The sequence below is a fragment of the Lactuca sativa genome, chromosome 5, assembly GCF_002870075.4.
Source record: "Lactuca sativa cultivar Salinas chromosome 5, Lsat_Salinas_v11, whole genome shotgun sequence".
NCBI lineage: Eukaryota > Viridiplantae > Streptophyta > Magnoliopsida > Asterales > Asteraceae > Lactuca > Lactuca sativa.
The window spans coordinates 212,168,759-212,186,073 of record NC_056627.2 but is presented as its reverse complement, the minus strand read 5'-3'; positions in this window follow the sequence as shown (position 1 = coordinate 212,186,073).

Here is a 17,315-nt window from a genome sequence, read left to right as displayed (position 1 = left end):
TAGTTTAAGGACCAAACCGGGAAATATTTAAATAAAAGGGTTGAAAATGTAAATTTTACAAATAATGAGAGGCTGAAAACAGAAATATTTCAAGGCTGATTCAATGTGTACAATTTGATCAAATAATGACACCTCGACTATCAACGAAATACAACTCATTACAATACCAAAAGTCGTTGTTAAACGAATTGGCTCGGTCTCGAACCAATGGAAATCTACAACTACTAACTCTTTGATACATACAAATAACGATTGGTAATACATATACATACGAGTGTGCACAGACGTCTACGCACCATCTTCGGGCCCCAAAAGTGTAAAATCTTGTTTGTTGGGCCTAGCTAGCCCAATGACCTGATCTTAAGGCCCGAAGACATTTTTTTTCTACGAAGTGTTGAGTTTCACCGACTTGGCACAACGTAGGGTGACTTTCAATGGCTTGTACCACTGGTCCCCAAGGGTCCATGGTATTGCTAGAAAAGTCTACACATTTTACGAGGCGGGTCGGGGACCCCTCGCACGCATATTTTCCCCAGCCGGTTAATGGAGTTACCGGGGTCTTCGTGACCTCTTTCTCTTCGGATGTGGGACTACACATAGTCCGGGCGATTGGATAACGTGATTAGTACGGACGAAGCCTTCGGGTTCGTTAGTATAACTATAAACTGGGCGTTTGTGTAATGCGGGTTTGTAGTAAATAATCAATGCTCGAGAACCTTCCAACGTCGCTTGGGACCGATACTGCTATTTTCCTAATGTTTTCAACGCAACTTAATGGATTCCAAAAGAGCTAGGGGAACATCGGGTTTCCCTAGGGTTTTTATCACATACAGATTTGAAACGCATACATCTTAAATGAACATTTTTTTTTTAGTACAGAAACAAACAAGCATACCTATGGATCTTCACAAACGTTTTCGAAAGCTTTTCTTTTCAGAAAATATCGGATTTTCTGGTGGTTTTTCAAGAAATATAAACATTCGATTTCAAACACTACTTATGAACTCACCAATATTTCATATGTTGACGTTTTTCAAAATACTTGTATTCTCAGGGAACCAGTGAATCAAGGGAAATCATACTCAGTGACGGTTGCAGTTTATTTTTGAATGAACCAAACAACATTAATTTTTGGAAATGTAATGTCTTAAACAATGTATGACATGTAAACACTACTGGTTGTACTATGTTGATGAATGGTGACGAATGTTGTTTTGTTTCATATATATTCAATGTTATGGTATTCAATTGAGTCACGACAGCCCCCGGACGTTTCCGCCGTCTGGTTCGGGGGTGTGACAGGTTGGTATCAGAGCTTTGTTTATAGTGAACTAGCATGTCGAGCCATACATTGATATGCAACTATAAACCAAAAAGAGGGACTAACATAACTCTGAACAAAACAAATGAATAAAATACACTTGCCTGCATTAGGAGTAAGGACCTAACGCTGAATCAAACACCATAATACTGGTATCTCGGTTAATTCGGGACTGTTCTTAGTGATACCAAGGAGTGAATGTAGCCTGATCAACTACATTCTCTCCAAGGTAAAACTAACACATGTCTTGATGAGATCGGAATAGCCAGGGAACCTAAAAATTTTACCCTCTATCACTCAAAAAGAGAATATTTGCTTGGTCTGTGTAATAGTCATAGTACCCTAGGAATAATGTAGCATAATTCCGTACTCGCGCAGACAGCATGGCTGGTTTTCATCACCCGGGAGACCCCTACTTCCCCAATCAGGGAAACAACGGGTGGCTAGAGGAGGAAGAGGAGCCTGAGGAAGAGCCTGAAGAAGAACCTGAGGAGGACCCCGAAGAGGAATCTGACGGGGAACCGGAGGCGGAAGTCGAGGGCGAGCCTGTCGAACCCGAAGAAGACGAAGAACCTTTCGAAGAGGAGCTCGATGACAGCGAAGGGGGTGATTCGGATGCAGAGTCCGAGGTCATCGACCCCCTTACCCGATCAGGGTGCCTGCTTATCGTGTGGGACCCACTGGACCTACCCCTCCTTGGGGCATTGATCTTTGGAGATGGAGCAGACATCAGGGACAACGACCCCCGTTTGGCATGTCACGCGAGTTCTTTGACTTGAGGGACGGAGGACCGGCCGACCGAGCCCTACCAGTCATGGTGAGACGGTTACGGGACACCGGCGACCTTGCTCAGGACACTGCTGATCAAGTACGCCGGTTGTGGACTAGAGTCGAGCGTGCGGAGCAGGAGACACGTGACGTCCTCCGGGAGTTTCACATGAGGCAGGTAAGGTGGGAATCTCGACTTCAGGATGCAGAACGCCTAGTGGCTCGTCTTCAGGGAGCATCCACATCTTCGGCACCACCTCCTGACGCAGCTCATCGCGGTTAGGGATAGACCTATCGTAGTAGGATATTAGTAACTATGTTATGTACTCCGGCTCTATGTTTAAGTGACTACACTACTCATGGAGCCGTTATGCTGTCGGATTAGTGTTACTTATGTATGCTCCTACGAGCAAATTTTCTTGTACTAAATGCGGATAATATTAATAAACTTTTGTGTGTTTTGCTATGATATTCTCAGTTGTTATATGTTGAGGTGTTATGATTGTATGCTTGATGATAGTAATGCTTAGGTTCGTACCCTACACCTAGTTAGTAGGATCACAACCTCACCGAAACCACGTACACTCAACATCTTTCCGTTTCATGACAGAAAGATGCCTCGCCCAGCTACTCGCGGAAATCCCGAACCAACCCCGCCGGAAGTTGACTCCACTGCTTTCCAGGCAGCCGTGTCTGCTGCAGTCACAGCGGCTATGGCACAACTTCACCGAGGGAACAACGGAGGAGGTAACGGACAAGGATCCGGAAGTTCGAACAACGGGACGAACCAAGGACTCACTAAAACGTGCACCTACAAGGATTTTGCGAACGCTAAACCCCGAACTTTCAACGGTACCGGAGGAGTGATCGCCCTAAAGCGATGGATCGATAAGGTAGAGTCGGTATTCGAGATATGCGAGTGCCCCGAGCAGATGAAAGTGAAGTTCGCGGCCTGCACTTTTGTGGACCAAGCACTCACTTGGTGGAATGGGCATGTGGAAGCTATGACACTCCCTGTCGCCAACTCTATTCCCTGGGCAGAGATGAAAGAGATGTTGACGGCTGAGTACTGCCCCCGAGGCGAAATACAGAAGATGGAGCAGGAACTATGGAATCTCACGGTGCAGAATGGGAACATCGATGCTTACATATCGAGATTCAGCGAACTATCTCTGTTGTGCCCGGGTATGATCACATCAGAGGGGAAGAAGATTGAACGATTCATTTGGGGACTGACATCCCCCATTCAAGGGAATGTGATAGCTGCGAACCCTGAAACTTTTGACAGTGCGAAGAGATTGGCAAAGAGGCTATATGATCATAACCACAAAAAGGGCGAGAAACCGGTAGAGACTGAGAAGAAGAAGGAGAGCGATGGTAAGAAAGGATGGAACAACAAGAGGAAGGGGCGTCAAGGTCCCGAGACCTCTAAAAAGCAGCAAACGGTGGCAGTTCACGCTGTCACTGCGCCGGTACCAGTCGCATCACATGCTCCAGCCTCAGCTGCTTCAAATACTTCAAGACCCTATTCCGGCACTCATCCCAAATGCAACAAGTGCGGTTTCCATCACCAAGGAGAATGTAGGGAGTTCCATTGCACCAGTTGCAATCGAAGGGGACACACTGCAAAGTTCTGCAGGACTTATCCTTCTCAGAACCAGAGTCAGGGAAACAACCAGAATAACAACAACAACCACCACAATACCAACAACACCAATGCCGGCGGCAACAACACAGGGCCTAGCCACACCTGTTTCGGGTGTGGAAGGACGGGACATTTCCGTCGAGACTGCCCTAACAACAACAACAACTCAGGAAACAGAGGAGCAGGTAGAATGCTGACTATGGGTCAGAGTGATGCAGTTCAGGACCCCGCAGTTGTGACCGGTACGTTCCTCCTAAACCACACTTATGCATGCATCTTATTTGATACCGGAGCGGAGCGAAGTTTCGTAAGCGAGAAGTTTAAACATTTATTAAAACAACAACCCCAAAAGCTAAATGAAACCTATACGGTGGAAATGGCCAATGGGAAGACCGAATCCACTAGGGAAATCTACACTGGATGTACCCTAACCCTTAACCAGTGCGTCTTTCGAATAGATCTGATGCCAGTGTCAATTAGGAGTTTCGATGTGATTATCGGCATGGATTGGTTAAGCCCCCACCATGCTGAGATTTTGTGCCACGAGAAGGCCGTTCGCCTTCGTCTCCCGAATCACGAAACCCTAGTAATTTACGGAGACAAACCTAGCACGAATCTTCGTCTTATCTCGTGCATCAAAGCACAAAAGCATCTGCGAAAGAACAACTTAGTGTTCTTGGCCCACATAGTGGACAAGACAAAAGAAGAAACTAACATCCAAGACATTCCGGTAGCGTGTGAATTTCCGGACGTGTTTCCCGAAGATCTTCCAGGAGTACCCCCAGAGAGACAGGTTGAATTCCGAATCGACCTCGTTCCAGGAGCAACTCCCCTCGCTAAATCACCATATCGGTTGGCACCTGCTGAAATGCAGGAATTATCCAGCCAACTCAGTGAGCTTCTGGACAAGGGATTTATCCGACCTAGCTACTCGCCATGGGGAGCTCCAGTGCTCTTTGTCAAAAAGAAGGATGGATCTTTCAGAATGTGCATCGATTACAGAGAGTTGAATAAACTCACTGTTAAAAACCGCTACCCACTCCCACGAATCGATGATCTATTCGACCAGCTCCAAGGAGCTAGCTATTTTTCTAAAATAGATCTACGGTCCGGATACCATCAACTCAAGGTCCGAGAAGAAGATATTGCTAAAACCGCTTTCCGAACCCGCTATGGACATTATGAATTCGTCGTAATGCCCTTCGGTCTAACAAATGCACCCGCTGCATTTATGGACCTAATGAACCGAATCTGTCGACCGTTCTTGGACAACTTCGTCATTGTGTTTATCGATGACATCCTCGTCTATTCTCGAAGCAAAGAGGAGCATGGCCAACATCTCCGACAAGTCCTAGAAACGCTGCGATCGGAAAAGCTTTACGCCAAACTCTCCAAGTGCGAGTTCTGGCTTCGGAGTGTGAATTTCTTAGGCCACGTAGTTAGCCAAGACGGAATTCATGTGGATCCCTCTAAGGTCAAAGCTGTGGAAGGATGGGCAACTCCGACTACGCCCACAGAAATTCGTCAGTTCTTAGGCCTAGCAGGCTACTATAGGAGATTCATCCAAAACTTCTCAAAAATCGCCAAGCCACTTACCTTGCTTACGCAAAAGAGTGTGCCATTCAAGTGGACAGACCGACAAGAGATTGCGTTTCGAACCTTGAAGCAAGCTCTTTGCAGCGCCCCTGTACTATCTCTACCTGAAGGAACGGAAGATTTTGTAGTTTACTGTGACGCGTCAAATCAGGGCTTAGGTTGCGTTCTCATGCAACATGGAAGAGTAATAGCATATGCGTCCCGTCAACTAAAGGCGCACAAAGTAAATTACACAACCCATGACCTAGAACTGGGAGCTGTGGTCTTCGCCCTAAAAATTTGGAGGCACTACCTGTACGGTACAAAGTGCACCATCTTTACGGACCACAAGAGCCTCCAGCACATCTTGAATCAGAAGGAGCTGAACATGAGACAACGAAGATGGGTGGAGTTGTTAAACGACTACGAATGCGAGATCAAGTACCATCCAGGCAAGGCCAACGTGGTGGCTGACGCATTAAGTCGGAAGGAATACACAAATCGTCATACGAAAACGCACTCGATAACCATTCAGTCTCATCTGACCACTCAAATTGCATCAGCCCAGGCAGAGGCTATGAAAATGGAAAGCAGAACTAGCGAGGCATTACGCGGAATGGAGAAGAACCTGGAAGTCAAAGAGAATGGGGTATACTACTTCATGAACCGTATTTGGATTCCAAAAATCGGAGGATTCAGGGAGATCGTTATGAAGGAAGCCCACAAGACATGATACTCCATTCATCCTGGTTCGGACAAGATGTATTTGGACATTAAGCAGCACTATTGGTGGCCTAACATGAAGGCGGAAATCGCAACTTATGTTAGTAAGTGCCTTACGTGTGCCAAAGTAAAAGTGGAATACCAGAAACCTTCCGGATTGTTACAACAACCGGCAATCCCTGAGTGGAAATGGGAGGGGATTTCTATGGACTTCGTGACCAAGCTGCCCAAGACGTCGGACGGATTGGACACCATATGGGTAATAATCGACCGACTGACGAAATCTGCCCATTTCCTGCCCATCAAAGAGTCCTACAAGATGGAGAGGCTGACGCGTTTGTACCTACGAGAGATTGTAAGACTTCATGGAGTGCCAAAATCCATCATTTCGGATAGGGACAGTAGATTCACGTCACGCTTTTGGCAGTCGCTCCACAAGGCAATGGGAACTCATCTTGATATGAGCACCGCGTATCACCCACAAACGGACGGTCAAAGCGAACGAACCATTCAGACGCTTGAAGACATGCTTCGTGCATGTGTGATAGACTTCGGAAAGTCTTGGGATACCCACCTACCGTTGATCGAGTTTTCATATAACAATAGTTATCATTCGAGCATTAAGGTGGCCCCTTTCGAAGCACTGTACGGGCGTAAATGTAGATCACCGTTATGTTGGGCTGAAGTAGGTGACACCCAGCTAGCAGGAACACATACGTCGGATAGGGCAATAACAGGACCGGAAATCATTCGCGAGACCACAGAAAAGATTGTTCAGATCAAAGCTCGATTACAGGCATCGCGTGACCGGCAAAAGAGCTACGCTGATAAACGGCGAAAGCCCTTAGAGTTCCAGGTCGGTGATCGAGTATTGTTGAAGGTCTCACCCTGGAAAGGGGTTATACGTTTCGGAAAACGAGGAAAGCTAAACCCACGGTACATTGGACCTTTCGAAATCGTCGCCCGAATAGGTCCGGTAGCCTACAGACTACAACTACCCCCGAAGCTAAACGGTGTGCACCCCGTGTTTCATGTTTCTAATCTGAAAAAGTGCCTATCAGATGAAACCCTTGTCATTCCTCTTGACGAAATCGAAATCAATGAGAATCTCCTGTTCGTCGAAGAGCCAATCGAAATCATGGACAGAGAGGTGAAGCGTACTAAGCAGAGTCGCATCCCGATCGTGAAGGTACGGTGGAACGCAAAGCGTGGGCCAGAATTCACGTGGGAACGCGAAGATCAAATGAAGCAGAAGTACCCTCACCTATTCTAGCATTCTCAAATCTAGCCTTCAAACAGAATTTCGGGACGAAATTCCCTTTAACGGGGGGATGATGTCACAACTGTGAATTTTAAGCTATGTAATCTATACATTCAAGTTAATGTGAATCAAAAACTTTAATCAAATACAAGATACAAGTACTATAGATAGTCATCAAACAATTGGAGACCCTAGAAGTTTTGGTTAAGTCCATTTTGGACTAAGACTTCCTTATTGGATCCAAATGAACCAATAAGCTTCCAATTAGACTATCATGGGCTTAGGACCCTAATTGGGCTCTAATTGGACCCACATTCGTTTATTCCAATATTTTGGGCTAGGTAGAACCTAGAAGGAAATAAAACACAAGTTTGATCCATAATTTAACCTAACCTAGCTTAATAAAGCATAAAAATCACAATTTTATTTTATAAGTCCAATAAATACCCTAAACTACCTCTAATGTTGGGCTTAGGGGCAAAAGCCCAAATTTTTCCTCTTTCCCCTTCATATTCTCGGCCCAAGGCCCAAATCCAAGGGAGGTTGACTTTGGCTGCCACCTCACTATTATCTAATGGATTTCTAGGCACATATCACATACCTCCATGCATGTATCACTTCAAGAGTCACTTCTTTTCTCTCTTCTCTTCTTGTTTGGCCGAGAGCAACATCACACACACCAAAAATATCTCAACTTTCTCTCTAGAACACACAAGAACTCTCCTTCCTCCCCTCTCCAAAAATCTCGAAATTTAGGGACTTTCCAAGAGGATTTTGCAAGTAAATCATCATCTAAGGTAAGATTATGCATAAATCTATGGTTTAAATTCTTTTGTTATCAAAATCCTACCCTAATCTATACAAAAATCGTGATCTTACACCCTAGAATCATCTCAAAACTCAAGATCTTCATCAAAGGGAGCCAAGGCCAAAAATCACTTCATTTTTCTCCCATTTTCTTCCAAAAACCGAGTCAACACCCCAAGGTGAGATTCATACCCCTATTTTCTGTTTTTATGAGTTTTTGTGGGGGGGGAATACAAGTGAAAGTGTAGATCTATATGTATTTGTATGCCTTGTATGATTTCCATGCTTATATGTATGCTTTTATGTGTTTTTATGTTGGATTTAGCCTTAAAACTCATCAAAACCGAGATATATCTTGTGTTAAATGATTTTAGCTTCAAATATATTTCTAAACACAAAGAGCTTCAAGAAAAATGGCTAAGTGGGTTAGTGATAATTTTCTTTGGGTTAAAAACACAAATTTTGGGCCTAAAATGTGAAAAATGCAAAAATAAGGGCCCAAATTGACATTTCACAGATTCTGATGGATGAAGTGTGCCAAAACAGTTTCTATAAATAAATTTCTGGAAATATACTCATTTGGGGGATTAAAAACATAAATTTCAAGCTTATTGGGCTAAAAATGAAAATTTCGGCCCAATAAGGCCCATTATGCGAAATTTTCTGTTTTGGAGGGCCAAAACTGTAACTTTCTGTAAAACAGTGGACTATAAGTGTTCCAAATCCTTTTCAAAGGTTTAAAATGCTTTTTAAATTTAAAAAGGACCAAAGTTGCAAAAATTTTCCATTTTGGGCCAAAATTGTCAAAATTGCGAAAAGATGGGCTAAAACCGAGAAAAACTGCATTTTCAGGGACTTAAACTGTTTTCTTTGAAAAATATGCTGGAAAATATTAATTTCAATAATTTTTGGTGTTAAAATGTCAAGAAAAATAGTTTAAGGACCAAACCGGGAAATATTTAAATAAAAGGGTTGAAAATGTAAATTTTACAAATAATGAGAGGCTGAAAACAGAAATATTTCAAGGCTGATTCAATGTGTACAATTTGATCAAATAATGACACCTCGACTATCAACGAAATACAACTCATTACAATACCAAAAGTCGTTGTTAAACGAATTGGCTCGGTCTCGAACCAATGGAAATCTACAACTACTAACTCTTTGATACATACAAATAACGATTGGTAATACATATACATACGAGTGTGCACAGACGTCTACGCACCATCTTCGGGCCCCAAAAGTGTAAAATCTTGTTTGTTGGGCCTAGCTAGCCCAATGACCTGATCTTAAGGCCCGAAGACATTTTTTTTCTACGAAGTGTTGAGTTTCACCGACTTGGCACAACGTAGGGTGACTTTCAATGGCTTGTACCACTGGTCCCCAAGGGTCCATGGTATTGCTAGAAAAGTCTACACATTTTACGAGGCGGGTCGGGGACCCCTCGCACGCATATTTTCCCCAGCCGGTTAATGGAGTTACCGGGGTCTTCGTGACCTCTTTCTCTTCGGATGTGGGACTACACATAGTCCGGGCGATTGGATAACGTGATTAGTACGGACGAAGCCTTCGGGTTCGTTAGTATAACTATAAACTGGGCGTTTGTGTAATGCGGGTTTGTAGTAAATAATCAATGCTCGAGAACCTTCCAACGTCGCTTGGGACCGATACTGCTATTTTCCTAATGTTTTCAACGCAACTTAATGGATTCCAAAAGAGCTAGGGGAACATCGGGTTTCCCTAGGGTTTTTATCACATACAGATTTGAAACGCATACATCTTAAATGAACATTTTTTTTTTAGTACAGAAACAAACAAGCATACCTATGGATCTTCACAAACGTTTTCGAAAGCTTTTCTTTTCAGAAAATATCGGATTTTCTGGTGGTTTTTCAAGAAATATAAACATTCGATTTCAAACACTACTTATGAACTCACCAATATTTCATATGTTGACGTTTTTCAAAATACTTGTATTCTCAGGGAACCAGTGAATCAAGGGAAATCATACTCAGTGACGGTTGCAGTTTATTTTTGAATGAACCAAACAACATTAATTTTTGGAAATGTAATGTCTTAAACAATGTATGACATGTAAACACTACTGGTTGTACTATGTTGATGAATGGTGACGAATGTTGTTTTGTTTCATATATATTCAATGTTATGGTATTCAATTGAGTCACGACAGCCCCTGGACGTTTCCGCCGTCTGGTTCGGGGGTGTGACATGTTTGCATATTGGATGGACCATATCGACATTATTATGAATAGACAATATTCTATTAAGAAGAAGTTGTCATATGGAAAATATGGAAATGTATCCATATTGGGAATTGAATATTGAAAAATCTATGACTAGATTAGAAACTTTTATGCAAAAGGATTTTCAAAGGAATGTACTTTGAGTAAGAGACATCATATCTAAGGAATTGTCTTGTAACAATCTCCAATAGAGGACTTTGTAATATCATTGGCAATAGTCTTTGTGACTTTGGTGCAGTGACATTACGAAAGGATAGTTGCATAGAATGTTAGAATCTAGCATATTCTATAAGTAGCAAGGATTTGATATTCTTTCACTTATGGAAAAGGATTTGGAGCTGTGAAATGAGAAAGATTGGAAATGTGTTCAATTTGATCTATTTCACAAAGTAAGAACCATAGGTAAACATTGTGTGCATGCTAGGAGCATGGGACAAGTGTAATAATTCAAGTAAGAAATTGATTGCCCGAAACGAAAAATAATGAGTAATCGATATGGTGATAAATAAAAGGTGTTTTATTTATGCACAAAGGTTTGAGGCCATATGGGATTAGTATTATTCTTGTGTTTCACTTTGCATGTTTTGACTTCCAGAATAATTGAGTTTATTAAGAATAATCGAATTATTCGAACGGGCCACAGTCATTCATACGTTGGAAGTAGGTATGAATAAAGACTGTCGTGAATTGATGTGTGGATTGTCTAAAGAGCATTAAACATAAGCAAATGTTTGCTGCAACGTTCATGAGTGCTTATGAATATGAATTTGAGCATTGGATCAAACCCATGCTCACTTGGATCACTCCATGAATTGTATCACGAGTGATTGGTGAGACGATAACATCTTATATTCTTGAAACCGAGATGTGTGAGTTGTATCTTGCAAATCGGTTGCACATTGATAATATGTAAACGCACTAGTAACTTGGTGTTATAAAACATATTGTTGTGTGTGGTTCGGTGAGTGAGTGCAAGCAAGCATTGTATCAAAGTTTATCCGTTCCTTTTATCCAAAGTAGGATAAAAGCGATATCTTTGGGCCCCTCGATAATTTAGTGATGACAAACGTAAATGCTCGGCCGAGCTAGGGCTAATTTGATTTGTTCAGTTAGTCAGTCGTCATAAATCGGGAATCGAGATATAGTACAAAAGAGAATGATTAGAAATCATGTCTAATATGATATCTAGAATGGAGGAATATATGATCCCTTATCTAAGGACACGCATATCTGATATGATCAGAGTTGACAGCGGCTTTGGAAAGCTACGATTGCAGATCAGGATATGAAGTAATACGCAGAATAGTTGTTAGACTTATCCAAGTGGGAGACTATTGGATTAGTGTCTAAGTCCATAACTATTTTGGTATGTACTTGACCCGATGGTGCATGGTCCTTTTGGGTTGCCTTCACCAAAGCAAGTTGATTGGAGAAATAAATAGAGAGAGAGGTTATTATGATTTATTAATATGTTATAAGAATAATATATTAAAGGAGAAATCATATTTGTTTAATTAATATTGGTCAATAATTAATTAAAAATTAATTTTGTGATCAAATGTAATTAATTAAACTAGAGGGGCTGAATTGTAATTATGTGATAGTTGCAAAATAGGGAAATGATTATCCTTGTTAAAGGATGGACGAATTCAAGGATAAGGATATCCTTAAAATCGTCCAAGGTCCAAGAGATAGGGGTTTTCATAGGCTTATCTTATGGTTGCTTGATGGGCAAGTAACTAGATAAGGATAAGGACTGAAACCTTAATCCCAACCCTATATAAAGACCCCTAAGGCCTTAGGATTTCGTGCACTTGATCCCTAGAGCATCTAAGGATGAATTTCTACCTCTCTCCTCTCTCTTTATACCTTCTCCATTTGCTCTTGGTGTTTGTAAGCCATTAGAGGAGTGACACTTGTGACTCTAAGCCTTCCAAAGTTAATTCAAGGGGGAATTGGGATTGTTATTGCTACATAACAATCAAGGTAATATCTTAAACCTAATTATATGTTAATGTCGATTTCCATATGCTAGAATTAGGGTTTATAGTCTTGGATTCAAAGCATGTACAATAGAGAAACCTAGATCCAAGCATTAGGGTTTGTATGAGCACATAGGATGTCTTATGAACCAAAACCCATCAGTAGCACTTAGTTCATGGTACGTAAAATCTATCTAAGTATTTTTCATTCATAGCCTTGGACTCGGCGAGTTGTAAGCCCGACTCGCCGAGTAGAGACGGGTTTGGGGGCACGCTTAAGTTGGCGACTTGGCGAGTCCACATTCTGGACTTGGCGAGTCCCCGCTGTCTGATGAAACCCTAAATTTAATGGGTTTGCACCCTATTTAAACCTTCTTATCCGTCCCCAAGCTCGCCCCATTCACCCTCAGATCTCTCTACTTCGTTCAAGCCTTGTTCCTTGTGAGTTTGAAGCATTTTGGTGTGTTTTCTTGAAGATTTGGAGAAGGAAGGAGAGTAGATCAAGAAGAGAAGAAGGAGGCCAGGCATCCTTGTGTTATCTCAGTGATTTCCTTGAGGTATAACTCAGTTTCCCTCTGTTTTCATGCTTATTGTCCCTTGTAGCTCCATGAAAGTCCTTCTTGACCCTTTCCCCAAGCTTTTTTATGTATTAAGGTTTGTAATAAGTTGTTTAGCCTCTAGATCTAGGCATGATTGAGCTCCAGGAGCTTGGATCTACTGCCTTTATGGAGCCATATTGCATGAAAGCCCTAGATCTACTCTTTTAGTGCATTTTGAGCCCTAAAACCTTAATTGGTGTTTATTTACATGTAAAGTTGGAAACTTTACGTGTTAACCAGGCCCTAGAAACCCAGATCTATGTATGGTATGAGCTGGATTCAAGCATAATCGCGTATATAGTATTTGCATGTGGCAGACTCGGCGAGTCGAGTCGTGAGTCCCCGAGTTTTCCCCTTTTTCGTGTTGCGGGCTGGAGTAGTGAGTCATGGGGTGTGACTCAGTGGGTCGGAAGCCAGACTCACTCATGAAGTAACTCGGCGAGTCAATGCCATGACTCAGCGAGTTCAAGGCAATCTTCTTGCCTCAAGAACAGACTCGGCGAGTTGTTCATACAGCTCGGCGAGTCTCATCATAGAGTGTTCTTCGGATGAAGATGAACTCGGCGAGTTGTTCATACAACTCGGCAAGTAGGATGAAGGACTATTGGCCTTTGGTTTAGAAGGAAAACTCGTCGAGTCAATTCTTAACTCGACGAGTAGAGATGGGCTTATGGTCAGACAAAGGGATAAGGACTCGGCAAGTTGGCAAGCCAACTCGGCGAGTCGGGTCAACTGGCAGTGACTTTGACTTTGACTCTTGGTTTGGTTGGGGGTAAATGGTCATTTTACCCTGAGGTCGGTTAGCAGTATTTGACTAAGGGTTTTGTGGGAATTATAGCCGGAGGATTTCCGAAGCAACAGCAGCAGAAGACAGTCAGTTCCCACGCAGATCAACAGCTACTTTGAGGTGAGTTACCTTCCAGTAGCAGTGGGTCTACGGCCACAATGCCGACCCACCGGTAGGGTTGTATGATAGATGTTTGTCTCTGTGATATTCATCTAGGTTGGTACTACATGTGATATGTTATTGTGCTAGTATGATATGATGCTATGTGCTAGTGACAGTAGGGTTGTATAATAGATGTTGTCTCTGTGATATTCATCTAGGTTGCTACTACCTGTGATATGTTATTGTGCTAGTATGATATGATGCTATGTGCTAGTGACAGTAGGAGGGGAGATAGTCCCCCAGAACACCGGTCGATAGGGCCGACGGGGCGATTATGCCCAGCCATGCTAGATAGTTTGAGATATATGTGTTAGGTGGTAGTGGTAGGGGTGAAATAGTCCCCAGTACTCGGTCGAGAGGACTGAAGGGGAGGCAAGCTCCCAGACATACTAGTCAGTATCCGGTCGAGAGGACCGAAGGGGAGACCAGCACCCAGATATGTTAGTCAGTGTCCGCTCGAGAGGACCGAAGGGGAGGCAAGCTCCCAGATATACTGGTCAGTATCCGGTCGAGAGGATCGAAGGGGTAGGTCGGGCACCCAGATATGCCTGACAATATTTGTATGTTATGTGATTTTATGGTATATGGTATGTTGGGGGAGCTCACTAAGCTTCGTGCTTACAGTTTTCAGTTTTGATTTCATGTACCTCTTCTTCGAAGGGGAAGGAGCTGGCGCGGTAGCGGCCCATCACACACACACACCTTGTATTCCGCACTATGAGATCCTCCTGGGAATTTGTACTGTGACTTTATTATGTTTTTATGAAATGTTTTTCAAGACATGCGATAACTTTTATGAAATGATATGATCAGTGAACATTTTATTCTTAAGGTTCGCTAAGAATATGTTTTAAAAATGAAATTTTTGGCTCGTCTTTTGGGATGTTACATATTCAAGGTAAAAAGTTTTGAGCTTGATCATTAATCTCTTAGATCTCCTTTAGTTCAAGTTTATGGACTTTTTGGTCCCAAGATTGGGTCTTTGAGACTTAAGCACGTTTCTAAGACTAGGGTTGCCTCCCTTAGATTCATATGAGTCCCATAAGCAGTAAAGTTCCAACCTTTATGGTCCTATTAAGTCCATGCATGAGATCTAGTCCTCTTTATGGAAGTAGAAGATTATTTTGAGAGTTTGAGTTGGTTTGGGCCATATAAAGTCACCAAGTCAGTGACTTTATGGCTTAAGACATGGAATAAGGTTTGGATCTGAGTTTGTAGCTTCTGAATCGAGGTATTAAGCACTTATTAGAAAGTTGGGTTATCAGGGTATTACGATGAGCGTACGTGCAGGTACGCCCAGCGTACGCGTCGTCAAGCCTTTACGCTAAGCGTACATTGGAGTACGCCCCACGTAATTCTGCCAGATGGGTTTTGAGCATTTGGGCCTCGGTGTGTGCTGTGTTTTGGACTATAGGTCCTTGGGCCTTAGTGGGCCATCAGGAGTCAACGATTATGAGCCAATAGTGGGCTTGGGAAGCCTACCTAGTGTTGGACCTTTTTTATATTAGGTTTTGGGCCCTAGTTGTGGACCATTATAGGGTAGGGGTAAAATGGTCATTTTATCCTGAGAGTGACTATGATATTGGGCTAAGTGGTATATGTATTGATATTGGTAGCTCGGGGAGCTAGGAGAGCAGCGGTTCAGAGAATTGCCGGGCAGCAACCGGAGGGTTATCAGCAAAGTTCAGCAATGCAGGTGAGTTTCCTTTCAGTAGGAACGGGTCAACGGCCACAATGTTGACCCATTTAGTTAACAGTAGTTTCGGACTACAGTTCGATGAAGTAGTTCAGTATGCTTGGTGTCTTTGTGATACAGACATGGTATGAGTTATGTGTTCCGTACTATGGTCCGACGTAGTATGCAGTATATGTGTTCATATTATATGCTATGATTATGTTATGTTGTTCAGTTAGTTCTGGACCTCGGTTCGATGCAGTAGTTAGAGTGCTTGATGTCTTTGTGATTCAAGCATGTTTTGTGTTATGTGTTCCGGACTCTGGTCCGATGCAGTATGCAGTGTATGTGTTCATGCTAGTTGATATGTTTATGTTATGTTCAGTCAGTTTCCGGACTTCGGTCCGATGCAATTAGTTCTGGATTTCGATCCGATGCAGGGGACAAGGTCCCAGTCAGTTCCGAACCTCGGTCCGATGTAGTTAGTTCTGGATTTCGGTCCGATGCAGGGGACAAGGTCCCAGTCAGTTCCGGACTTCAGTCTGATGCAGAGGGCAAGGCCCTGGTTAGTTTCGGACTTCGGTCCGATATAGTTTCCGGATATCGGTCCGGTGCAGTGGGCAAGGCCCAGTACGTGCTGTATATGTTATTGTATGGTATGCGATAGTTTGGGGGAACTCACTAAGCTTCATGCTTACGGTTTTTAGTTTTGGTTTCAGGTACTTCTGGTAGTGGAGGGAAGAACTCGGGGTGATCGCATGGCACACACCATTGATTAGTCAGCTTGGGATGTTTACTCTGATAATGGAAATATGTTTTGGATATGATACTCTAAATTCACGTTATGACTCATGATATGTTTTTATGAATATGCCTTTGGTAACGTTTTAAAAAGAAATTTTTAGTCGTGATTTTGGGGACGTTACAGAGGGTGTTTCCACGCAAGACAATACCGATGAAGTCAATAGCCTTAATAACAATTTGAACAAATATGTTTTCGAGGAACAATCGGAAGAAATTATCGAGAACACACAAAGTGATGACTTTCATGACACGCACATGGAAGATCATTTTGAGCAACCAGTTGCTCAATAGGGGATTGAAGAAGGAAGGCAAAAGAGACGAAGGACACAACCAAAACACTTGAGTGATTATCAAGTGAATCTTCCCCCATCCATCGACCACACGCTATCAGGTTCCAATCAAGACTCCTCAACGGTACATCCATTAACTCATTATGTTTCATATGAGCATTTTTCTAATACTCACAAAGCTTTCTTGTCCGCCATCACAAATCATGATGAGCCAAAATACTTTCACCAAGCAGCTCAAAGTGAAGATTGGAGGGAAGCCATGCGAAAAGAGATACGCGCCCTTGAACAAAATGGGACGTGGACTCTTGAACAATTACCAAAAGGAAAAAGGGCAATCGATTCCAAATGGGTGTACAAGATTAAGTTCAAACTGAATGGCAGGTAGAAAGATATAAGGAAAGACTTGTGGCGAAAGGTTTTACGCAAATGGAGGGAGTTGATTACCATGACACATTTGCACTTGTTGCTAAACTGGTGACCTTACGAACACTTCTAACCATTGCCGTGAAGCAGATACAAGAGGTAGACGTCAACAACGCTTTCCTTCATGGAGATTTAAAGGAAGAAGTTTATATGAAAATTCCTCAAGGGTTCTCGAAAAGGGATGAAACGAGGGTGTGCAGACTCAGAAAGTCTATATATGGCTTAA